General features: G+C 30.1%; 1 long non-coding RNA gene across 1 annotated transcript; it reads left to right on the top strand.

Moving 5' to 3' along the window:
- Nucleotides 1-8,702: 8,702 nt before the first annotated feature.
- Nucleotides 8,703-11,442, top strand: LOC139905013 (uncharacterized). Its single transcript, XR_011779436.1, has 2 exons — nucleotides 8,703-8,832; nucleotides 8,889-11,442. It is a non-coding gene; the product is annotated as an uncharacterized lncRNA (long non-coding RNA).
- Nucleotides 11,443-12,060: the final 618 nt, after the last annotated feature.

Raw genomic sequence — 12,060 nt, 5'->3', positions numbered from 1 at the left:
TTCTTCATTGTTGCAGAACGCCAATCAGAACTTCTTCAGGGCCGTCAAAATTGTCTTCTCTAAGTAGATGTTTGATCTTCCTGTACAAGAAATCGTACCTGAAGCATACCTAAGGGGTTAAGGAGGGTTGTTTTATTCTCCGGACACTTTTACTCTCAAGAAATCCTGTGTATTACTCTGTCAGTCTGGTTTTTTCTCCGATAGTTTGTGGGGAATCCAGATACTCAAGAGTTGTTTATACCCTATATTGTCTATCAAGATCCAATGAACGGCTTTTTACAATAGACAAACATCTGTTCCAACTTGTGGAGTGCTCAGCCGAGATTTTGAGTCAACCAGGGGCTACGAATAACAAAAAATTCTATATTCTGCAGCGGTTAATGACTAACTTAATAAATTGACACACATTTACCTTGAGACTTAATACCAAAATGAAATAAAATAATCCTATCTTACACTTAAGAGGGTGAGAAAAATGATGATCAAATTATTTGTTTCCAGAATTAAAGAGAAAAAAGTTATGGGATGTGCAAATTATTTATTAGTCGACCTTGTATTTTTCAAAAATTGTCCAAAATCGTCTCCAACTTTAGAAAAGCTCATTTGAATTCAACCCATCAATGTTTACAACACTGATAGGGGTTGGGGGTATCGAAAGTAACAAAAATAAACAGTATATGCTTTTATGTATGTTCAAAATTTAACTTTTTTTCAAACCTTATGATATTTGACTTTTTCACGTTCTCCAAGGTCTAAAAAAATTAAATCCTTTAAATTTAGGACCGCGGCTATGCCTGCTGCATGGCCCTTAAAAATTTATTGTTGGTTTCCCTAAAAAAATTCAAAAAATACAGTGATTTGTTGTATTCTTTTGTATATAGCTTCGCAATTGCTTATCTAATATAATTGATATGAGTGTCAAATCAAAGCAAATAAACTGGGCTTCAATTTGTATAATTATGTACCCTTTATTTCTGCCCATGGATAAATTATACCCCAGATATTAAAAAATGCTTTTTTTATATATATTTTTTCCATTTTTTCCTCTGTCTTGTTAGGTATTCTCCTATGCCATCGACAAACTTTGTTTTAGCCTCATTTTTATCCCTTATCTGGATTTACAAGTTCAACACATATAAAGCTTCATATGAGGTCATTGTACAGATGCCCACATTTGGAAACACACAAGGGGTCATTAACAATGCATCTATAAAATCTTTCTAGGTTGACAATTAAATGAGACTGGCTACACCAAACCTCCTTTATCGCCCCTTACTAATTCAGGCCAACAAAGTTTAAAATGGTCTCAGAATTTCTATACCCAAATATAACACTAGATATATTTTAATACGGCTGCATTTATGTTGCGGACAAGTTGCAACTTGTATTTGAAGTTTTTTAAGTTAATTACTGATGCTATCATTTTATTATGATCTATTAAAATTACCTATTTACAGAGTCGGGGCCCAATACTTTCAGTAGCACAACTAAATGAAGAAAAAAGTAATTTTATTAGAATCAAATACAAATAAATGCCATTTTTGAAAATGTTTAAATACTTTACTTTGCTATATTTTTTATTGAATATGTCCTCCTTGACAATCAATAACATTATTGATATGCAGGCCAACAGATTGGCAGCTTATGACATTGGAGGGCGTATCCATTACGTACCATTCTCTCGATATGGGTTGGAGAGTGGAAATTCTTCTCCAAGACGCCCCAAACTGCAATATCTAATGACTTTTGAGTGTTCTTCAAAGGTAAAATACGTTTTTAGGAATCTATTCATTCCAAAAAAATAAAAATAAAATAATTCTACCTTACTTCCCCAAAAGAACTATTTATTTGCGATAATTTCATATAGTATATAAATGTCAATATAGATAGTGGCATATCATTTTTCGAAGCAGCTTTATTTAATTCTTGCATTATCGGAGGGGTAAAAGGAAAACAAAATTCAATCAGTTGACAAATTAGCTTTTCCTTTCCCCATTATTTTAGATTTTTGAAATCCGGCTTAAAATAAGTGCACAACAAGTAAAAAGGGAATTGATCCTGATCTCTTGGACGCTGAACTGATTGAAGGTCTTCACTCTAAACTAAGTCATAAGCCGTTGCAATGACAGATTGATTGCAAGATCATTCGAAGATTTTAAGGAGACTTTAAGAACAAAGCAAATTAACACCTCAGGGTATGATTCTCAGTGTCGAGGCATCTCATGGCAAGAAAAAGGATTCGTATTTTTACACACAAAAAAAAACTATATTTTAGTTTATTGTATCCTGAATTATATACAAAATGGAGGTAAACTCACACCTAATATATAACAAAAAACATACATAAAAAAAAAATCATATTATTTTTTTGTCAAAATCTTTTTTTTACATCAATTAATAATTTGGACATAACAGTAGAGTATGGCATTTCTAGTGGATTTGATTTTGTATAAGATGCTCTGGATTTCTGTGGTAATATAATTAATTTCTTTTTGATTAGGGCCAATATAAAAATATGTAAAATCTTTTGTATTTAATAATATCTTAAAATTCAAATAAAAAATATACCTAAAGTGATCCGAAGAGATAAGTTGTTGACAAGGCCTACTACAAGGCATTGAGATGGGCTGGGTTCAGGCCAATTACTATGAGGTAAATTATGAATGGTCAAGGGATTGGGCTTTATTTAAAATATTTGCCTCACAGTTCTTCTGCCCTCATTCTAGGCAGATCTCAACACCCTTCACAACAGTATATTAATTTTTTTTGAAAGTCAAGGTTGATCAGACCTCTCACGGCAATGTGGAATTGTGGAAGGTTGTAAGCACTGGTAGTCGATAACTAAATAAAACATCCAAAATACCTGAGCCTGGTTTCGTTTTTGTACCGGAAATGTGATTGATTCCTTAGGTGGTCACATTGAGTGAGGATATTAGTCATTTCATAGATGATTCTTTTTAAAGAGTCTTTTAATAAAAAGTACTTTTATTGAATCCTCCGTTTGTGAACTGGGATATTACACACCCCAAGATACATAAAAATGCTTCCTATTCCTTTTAATCTACATTTTATCGCCAATACTTTTTAGAATTCTCTTGAAGCATTAAATCAGATTATATGCATTTCGTTATTATCTTGATAATGGCTTGCTTAGAATTTATTTGTACACAAAGCCATTTTTAATAGAGATTTAGTGAATTTAATACACTTGTTCTAAAAAGTTGTATCTTTGTTTCTTATATTCTACAATTTTTCAATATGAGGACTGAGGCGACTACGTTAGCCAAAAAATTATTATATTGTTTGTAGTGATAATTTTATATAATCCAAGCAACCTTATAATAAACTGATGTATACTAATTTGAGCCCCAAAGTTCAAATACAGTATAGATTATTCCCTTGAAATATTTATGAATAATAAAACTTTAATGTTTTTACCTTTATTTTTTTTCTTGGCCAAATTATGCTTATCCATAATTTAATTTAATAGTACTATAAAAGATGAAAATTATAGCAATCAATATTATGTATATGCATATACGTTAACCAAAACAAAGAGAGACTAAAATTTAATGAAAGGCACAGTATAAAACAACAATTCATATCACGGTAAAAACAAAACTTGAAAAAACCACAGAATAGTAGAGTTTGTTTATAAAAGGATTATCCGCTTCAAAACACGAAGGGGAAGTTTCATAACAGAAAAAAACATCGGAGATATCATAGTCCGAGGAAGCGAGTTTTGTATACAAGATATGCCGAGCCTTTGCAACAGCTACATTAATCCAGAGTTAAAGGCTAAAAATCCATCTTTCTTCATGTTATAAAAAACAAAATAGTTCCTTAAAAGTTTGTTTTTAGGGATATATATTAGATAAATCGTCTCGCTTTCAAAGAGAAAATGATTGCCCCTTTCGACCTTGGTCTTACAAAAACCACATATTTGTTTATCTCCGTAAAAAAAATTGCCCTTACTTCTAGAGTATCATATAGTATTTTGGCACTTTAGACATTTTTCTTATTATGATAATAAGTATTTTTTTATAACGCTTAAGCTTCTACTTACAGGTTAGTTTATTACCCTTCTCTCCAGGTATTTAAAAAAAGGGTCCCAGGTCGGACACATTCTAGATAACATTATTATTATAATTGCTTAGCTGTTGATCATACAATTAGATACGTTTTATTTTTGGGGGGTTCTTTCTACCCCAATTCACAAACAGAGGATTAAATATTATACATATTATTGAAAATGCTTAAATTTTGCTTCCTCACTCTAAATAATATATGACTTGTCTTTTTCCTGACGATAGAATAAGCTCAAGAACAAAAATATTTTGTATCTAGTATTTATTTATATAAACAAAAATAAAATGATGTATGGATTTTTTTCCTTTCTTATTTGTTTATTTCCTTGTCATGTCATTCACCAAAAATTTAAACAAAAGTTAGCACTTTGAATACACATTATTTATTCAAAAGAGAATCATTCTTTTAATCAAAGCAGTAATTTTTTTACATCCTTTTTTTCAAACAAAAATAATATTTTTAATTATGTACTATACTAAAAATTATCCTTTTGTAAATTATTTGATATTTTATGATCAAGCCGTAAAGTAGGGAAAAACATGACATCTTGGTATGCTTATCAAAAGACAAAATCATGGTGGCCTTGACAATTTGTAGAATTTTTTGAAGAAGAGCAGCTTGGCCGTCATGATGTTTTATTTGATTACCTATATGAGAGCAAAAAATACATATAAACAAACTTGGTATCAAAGAAAGACAAAGGCAAGTATGTACTCCGATTTCGATCATCAATTATACTTCAAGTCCAAGAAGGACTTGCAAATATAAGTTCCTGGCCAAGTGCAAGTGTTATTCTCTGGCTTTCATGTGCACATGCAATTAATACCTAGATAGGGATTACATTTTTGTAAGGGGGAAAAAATAGCGCAAGGAGAAGGCGAGAGCGAGACATATTATGCTACTGAATTAAGACTCATGGTAATATCAGCTACCTTTTAAATGATTTTGTGGGAGAAAAGGAATTACAAATATCAAGAAAATAACACTAATGTATGGAAAATATAGTAATTCTATTTAAATTCATATACATCTATTTTATTGCGCATTTTTAAACAATTTTATCCAAAACAGGAGAGAAATCTTATTGCAAAGGGAAAAGTTAACAGGACAACAACTTATTAAATAATGAAAAAAAAAAAAAAAAAAACAGCATTCGCAAGAACCTTTTTTTTTTTTACAAAAAAGTAAACTATATACATAAAAGTTCTCTCCTCAAGTACTAAATAATAATTTTAACATCATTGGAAAATAATACTACAAAATTGTTAAGTTTGCAACTACAAAAAGTATTGCACTCTTTTTCAGTCATATTTTTAACAACTCTAACGAGGGTTACGATTTTCAATGAGGTGAGTAGTGCTTACTTACTTTATTGCTATATTCTTTGAGCTGTTTGTTATTGATTTATTTTAATATTATTATTCTTATTGATAGTTTTTTCAAGGACAAGTAAACTTATAAAGACTGTTACATTTGATAGTATTTTGGATAATACTAATTCCTGTACATACTATTGGCTGTGCTTCTTTGGATGGAACAATATTTACTATAAGTTAAGAAATACGAAAACCCTCTTGTTAAAATATAGTTTTACTGTTGTACAAAATATAAAAATAATAATTCAGGCACATATTATAATTTATCACATTTTTAAAAGGACCGGTTTAACTTACCAGTCCCATGACATCTTTTGTCATTACGTAACATATAGTAACATAAATTTTAGTATAATTAGAATGGGCACTCATTATTTCCCCTTAAAATGCCCATTCACTTTTGCTGTATGTTATAATCAAAAGTTAGCAATATTGAACTTTTTTGACCTTTTGGAGGACCTTGATCTTGTTTTGATTAAAATAAAAATTTAGTGCATTTATTACACCTACAAAATGACAATAACTTGAGATAATCAAATATACGTAAAAATGACCAATTTTGACCTTTTCGATGACCTTGACGTTGTTTTGATTAAAATAGATATTTAGTGTATTTAATATACCTACAAAACGACAATAACTTGAGTGATTTATCCCAATCTGCTCCAAAATGTAGTTAAATATGTGTCCTTAACGGTGACCTTGACCTTTGGCTTTTCCTGCTCAAAATTGAATGGTGGTCTTACTGTTAACATAAATAATCTTTATACAAGTTTTTACTCCAATGGGTCTTTAACTTTTTCTGCAATCCAGGTTAAAAACACCTAATTAATACATAAACCGATTAGTTAATTCCATGAAGCAACACTTAATGTTTGAGTAACTATCCTTAAGGATTAAAAACTTACTTTATTTTTGGTATTTTATTATTTAAGACTAATTTTTTTAAATGGTGTGTCAAATTGAGTCTATTCAAACTCAGTTATATCGGAAAATTGGCAAAGAAAAAGAATAAACACATATTCAGAAACTAAGTAAAAATTAAGATTTCTTAGAAATTGACATTACCACGGACTCAAATGATTTGTTTAGTGTTTAGATATAAAAATCAAGGCAACTTAATCAATTATGGAGTCGACTTGGGTCTAATCGAATTGGAAAATTAACTCATCTTTTGAGTCTAGTCGAAATATCAGCAAATCAAGTCGAATAGATAATTATTTGAGTCAACAAAAGAATATTAAAAATATCTTTTAAGAAAAACATCTTCAAAAAACGATAGAAATCTCAGATATCTATTAATTCTATTGGGAAAATCTAAACTTACTCAGGTTTTATATTAATTTTTTTAGTACATACATAAATACCTGGGTAAACCCCCTATGACCTTCAATTAGCTGCAATAAATATACTCACATTAAAGAAATAAAGAAAAAATTATTGAGTTTAAATTTATTAAGATAAAATCATCCTTAAAAAGTTGTATGTCATAATATGATAAAATTACTAATTATAACTTTAAAAAAAATGAAAGTGGCCTATCATTGTAGATTTTTGTTTTGTTTTCTTTTTTAAGACAAATCACGATTTTTCCCTTTTTGTCTTTCAAGGCGATTAAAAAATGTCGTAAAATTTAATGGTGGACATATTTTTAAAAATATATTGCTCCATTTAAAAAAATATGAAATAGGGAGTATGATTTTATTTTTTTAAACAAAAAAGTGTATTTGAGTATATCTCATAAACAAACAGGGTGGAAATTTTAAATCCAGAAAATTTAAGGATAATGTATAAGACCATTTATTTCCCAAAATTAAACCAGCAGTTCACAAACCTTTTGGTATTATCTTACATGTTGGATTCCATAGTGAAGTCAATCACTCAAAACCAAGGAGTAAAGGAGTGTTATGTGCATGTTTATTGTACTTTGTCTCTCTCTAAGACGCCCACATACATAGTAGCCCTAGGGGCTCAGATCCGGCGAGCTAGGAAGCAGGTACTCTTCAAGATTATATATATATATTTATATTTTTTTTTTGGGGTGGGGTATAATCCATTTTATATATTACATTTTTTTGACAAAAAATTTCCAAAATTTCCAGCTATTCACAAAGAATTAAATTGTTTGGAAACAAATCCTTCATTTGGGGAGGGCTGCAGCCCCTCTATCCCTCCCCCTGTGGATGTTGCTGGGAGGCCACATTTCCCTTTGCTTTAGTAAGGCTGGATTGCGTTTTTTTGCTCTCAGAACGAACATGACTGGTCGTTCAAGGGGTTCCCAATCCCTCATACTCCTTAAAAGCCTTGGCAACATCGTGCACAGTTAATATGGTTACCTTCAGAAACTCAATAAACTCCTTGGACATGTGCCTGGCCGGAGACTTACAATAATGTTCGTATTCGGAGGACATCTTAAGAATTTTTTTCAATACAATTTTGTCAGCTGAATCTGATAAGGAGACTTTTATAAACATAGACCTTAGGGTTATGAACATATTTAAGTATAATCTCATTCCGGATTTTAAATCTCCACCCTGTATTAAAAAAAATTCTTTTGTAATAAATTTCTTGTTTTCTGTGGGGAAGTAAGAAAAGTATTTGTTCTTAAGAAAATATACAAATACAAGTATTCACAGACATATGTATGTATACCTATAGCCAAGTGAGCTAAAAAAAAGTTGAGTTATCCAAGTAGGAATCTTGGACAGGGTACGAGGTACTATGAAGTCAGTCTCTTCATTGTTTTAAAAGAATAATAAGAAAGCTTGAAATATGAGATGATAATTTTTTATTATTATTATTTTTTCCAGAATCGAGTATTTATAGAAATTTTTATAAAAATATATTTACGTTTATAACTTTTTATGTTTTTACAAAGATGATGATAGGGATGTCGAATACATACTTACATCTTTAAACCCCTGTTAACATATATATGTGCTGATTTTTTTTTGCTACAAAGTTTTACCATAGTCAGTCCGTAAACTGTTCATATTCCTGGTTACAAAAAAAAAAAAAAATAAATAAACTGTTGCTAGAATATAAAACATACATCATTATAATTTCAAAATATTTCTTCAAATACTAGCGAGAGTATTGCTCTGGGCTATTGAGAGAATTTAAAATTTTATTATATGTAATATTGCTTTGTGCCAAAATATAACTACCTTTTTTATATTGCATGAAAATCAGGCTGTAGAAGTAGTAGCGAGGTGGGCGTGGTTCCATTCTAAAGGCAAGATTCGAAAGTATTCTTGGAAATATTCTCAGTTGCTATCATGCATTGGAGTAGTGAGGAACGTTCATTTGTCGTCCAAAATCTAATATTATCAAAAAATGTTTTAAGATACTTCATTCTGCCAAAAAAGTAAAGTTAGCTTAAATTGCCTACGCCAAAGGAATTTACAAACATTTTTTTTCTAGGTCGGCAGCACTGTCTGTCATTATGATGCCAAGTTTGAGCTCGATTTCTATATCGGTTTGTTTGGAACAGCTGGATAAGTCAGTCTACCTCACGAGTGCTTCACGAGTTATACAATGAACAAAATTATTGAAAAAAAGGTTTGCCTTAATTTTCTTTTACGAACAAAATTTCATGTGCTGAGACGTTAAAAATATTTGAAAAAGATTTATGTGAATCAGTTTTATCAAACACCCCAGCATATGAGGCACTCTACACCGAACTGAACATCGGTACCGTGAAGGAAATTGTGTTGAAAGATCGTCATACTAGCTTAATGGAGTTATCACATTGCTTTAACATCTCTCACAAATCAGATCGTACCATTCTGACTGAAAATTGGGGCATAAGATGCACAAAGCCAAAATTGTGAGCGAATTCAACCCCAAACACCCAATAAATACCATCGATCAGCCACCATATTCACCTATTTTAGCTTTATGTGACTTTTTTTTGTTCCCTGAACTTCAATTGCAACTCTGTGGAACCCGTTTTGAGTCTATTGAATCCATAACACAAAATTTGTGGAAGGAGCTAAAGACCATGCTAAAAAGTGCCTATAAAAAATGTTTCAAACACTGGAAAAATGATGGTATATGTGTATTACATCCAACGTATTTAAAAAAATAAACTGATTGCAATTTAGCTCTTGATTATAAAATAAGTGCGATTTATGGAAATCAGTTAATTACTTCAATTTTGATTATTCCATATTAAGGTTCTTCCTTAATATGGAAGAAAATCAACACAAGACTAATAAAATCAAACTCCTTGACTGCGTGGTCACAGAATTGGTTTCTGTTCAGGATGACAATATCCTCGATATAAACCAGCAAGTCAAATAAAACGGACCGTGGATGTTTTTTTCTGTAGAGAAGCAGTAGAATCTCCGTTCCATTTATTTTATTTATGTAATTAAGTGAGACCTCCATTATCTATATTGGAAAATAATCATTATCAATAGGTTTGAAATAAGTCTCAAGGCGTCAGATTGACTCATTGTTCCTACAATAAGAGGAGAAAATGGCTTTAAAGTGGGGGCTATAATTACAAAGACTCTCACGATAATTTATAAACGCAGATCAAAAAGGACTCCTCTTCCTGGAGGTCTAAACACAGCAATCTTAAGATATATGAACTCAATGTACTTTTAAACTGGTACACTCTTTATATATACTTTTTTGATAAGGAGGACTTCTAACCCATCTTTTAATAACTTTTAAATGGTTATTGCGTTTTTAAATAACTGGAGAAAACTAAAAAAATACTTCAATTTATTTTTCAGAAAAAACAATTTTACAATTCCTTTTAAAAAATTTCAATTTACACAATTCTTTGAACGCAAATAATTCCGGAGATGAGAGTTATAGAGAGTTAAATTTGGTGTCATCAAAGTCTGATGTTATTTAAGTATGTTAAATCATGCAATTTGTTTAAATCAAGTAATTAGAATCGGATTCAAATCCCTTTTAAATCTCTCAATGGAAAGTTATTGAAGTATAAACAATCTTTCTTTTTACTATATCTATTATTAATTTGTAATATTATTTATATACTCAATATGTATATTTTTCCAGATGACAATGTCATCATCAGGTGTTTTATACACTAAATTTCATTTAGCTAAGTACACCACTTACACATTTTGTCTGAACAAGTATGAGAAACGAGGAAGAAAAAAAGTTATTAGATAATTTCTCTTCTTATTATTGATACCTCATAAATATACAAGATGTCACAACATATGCAATTACATAGTTATACTACCAAAATATATAATTAAATATTACAAACAATATATTGGTATTGATTAGAACGATATAAATATAGCAGCCATCCAATACTCTTTTTTTAAATACTCTGATTTAGGCTATTCATAGGTAAATACAATAAAGTCTGGTTTTAGGGATATTTTCCATAGACCACGCTCTTGATTGAGGCTCTCATGAATGTAATTCTTTGAATAAGGGCACTTACATTTCTAAAAAAAGGTTTTATATCTATACTATTAACAAAGGAAACTTTTTCTTTCTGCCTGTCTAAAAATATAACAACCGGTTTCACGTATATGGTGCTCCATGATGTATATCACAAACATATTATTCATCCAAGAAATGACAATGCAGTTGTATTAATGAAATATTGCAGGCGTGTGCATGCATAAGAAGATCACAGTTTCCGTTTGTCTTTGTTATTGGTCTCATATGTTTTATATTATAATTGATGTATGTACGTCAAGATTCAGATATACTGCTATATTAGAATGAATTTTCTTTTTTTTTATAAGGAAGTGCCTTAAGGAGTAAAGTACTCATCAGTCATCCCAAAACAATAGATTATGTGTTCTCAAACTCTTGTTATTATTATTGTTTTATTGATGAGAGAACTCGTCATATTCATTGATATAAGTTTTATTGTATTGACTAGTTACGTGTGAGTGTGTTCATGAAAAAAATCCAAAGTAACACTTTGGATTTTGTTTATCTTCAATATTATGAAATAAAAATTCGTCAATGACTTACGTTAATTTATTTTAGAGAAGGGTGGGTACGACTCCTATATATTTATAAAGCTATAATTAAAAAAATCTTTAAAAAAAGTTTCAGTTAAAAAAAATACATAGAACAGAGCCTAGTACATTTATCTTAGTCTTGTGCTCTGCTCTAGATAAATCCGGCATTAGTTACAATATACATGGGCCATTCTGTGATAAATTTTCGGGTACACCTGAGTTAACTCAAGCTGAATATGTCGTATTATTGATAGTAAGCCATCATAGAAATGATTTTTTTATTTTTTTCTTTCAAATAGTGGGGATAGTCGAAGCCTATAACGGTCAATTTTATTATACCTATAATATAATAATTATTGTTCTTAGTAAAAGTAATACATTTAAGATAAGATTCTTAAAATTAAAGTTTCAGTGCAAAAAAACAATTCTAAAATGAGTATATTTATAAATATGTCACTCAAAAAAAGAATTTAATAAAAATCGTTTTTGGTAAAACTCACTTCCTTGACAAAAGTATAAAGGTAAATAGTTAGAGACTAGCTGATCTCAATAGAAACTATGCTTGAAAATGTTTATATTTTGTTTTGGAAGGTAGATGGTGTTGTGATCAGAGAGTCTTGTTT

The sequence above is a fragment of the Lepeophtheirus salmonis genome, chromosome 3, assembly GCF_016086655.4.
Source record: "Lepeophtheirus salmonis chromosome 3, UVic_Lsal_1.4, whole genome shotgun sequence".
In the NCBI taxonomy this organism is placed as follows: Eukaryota; Metazoa; Arthropoda; class Copepoda; order Siphonostomatoida; family Caligidae; genus Lepeophtheirus; species Lepeophtheirus salmonis.
This window is presented reverse-complemented; position numbering and strand designations above follow the sequence as displayed.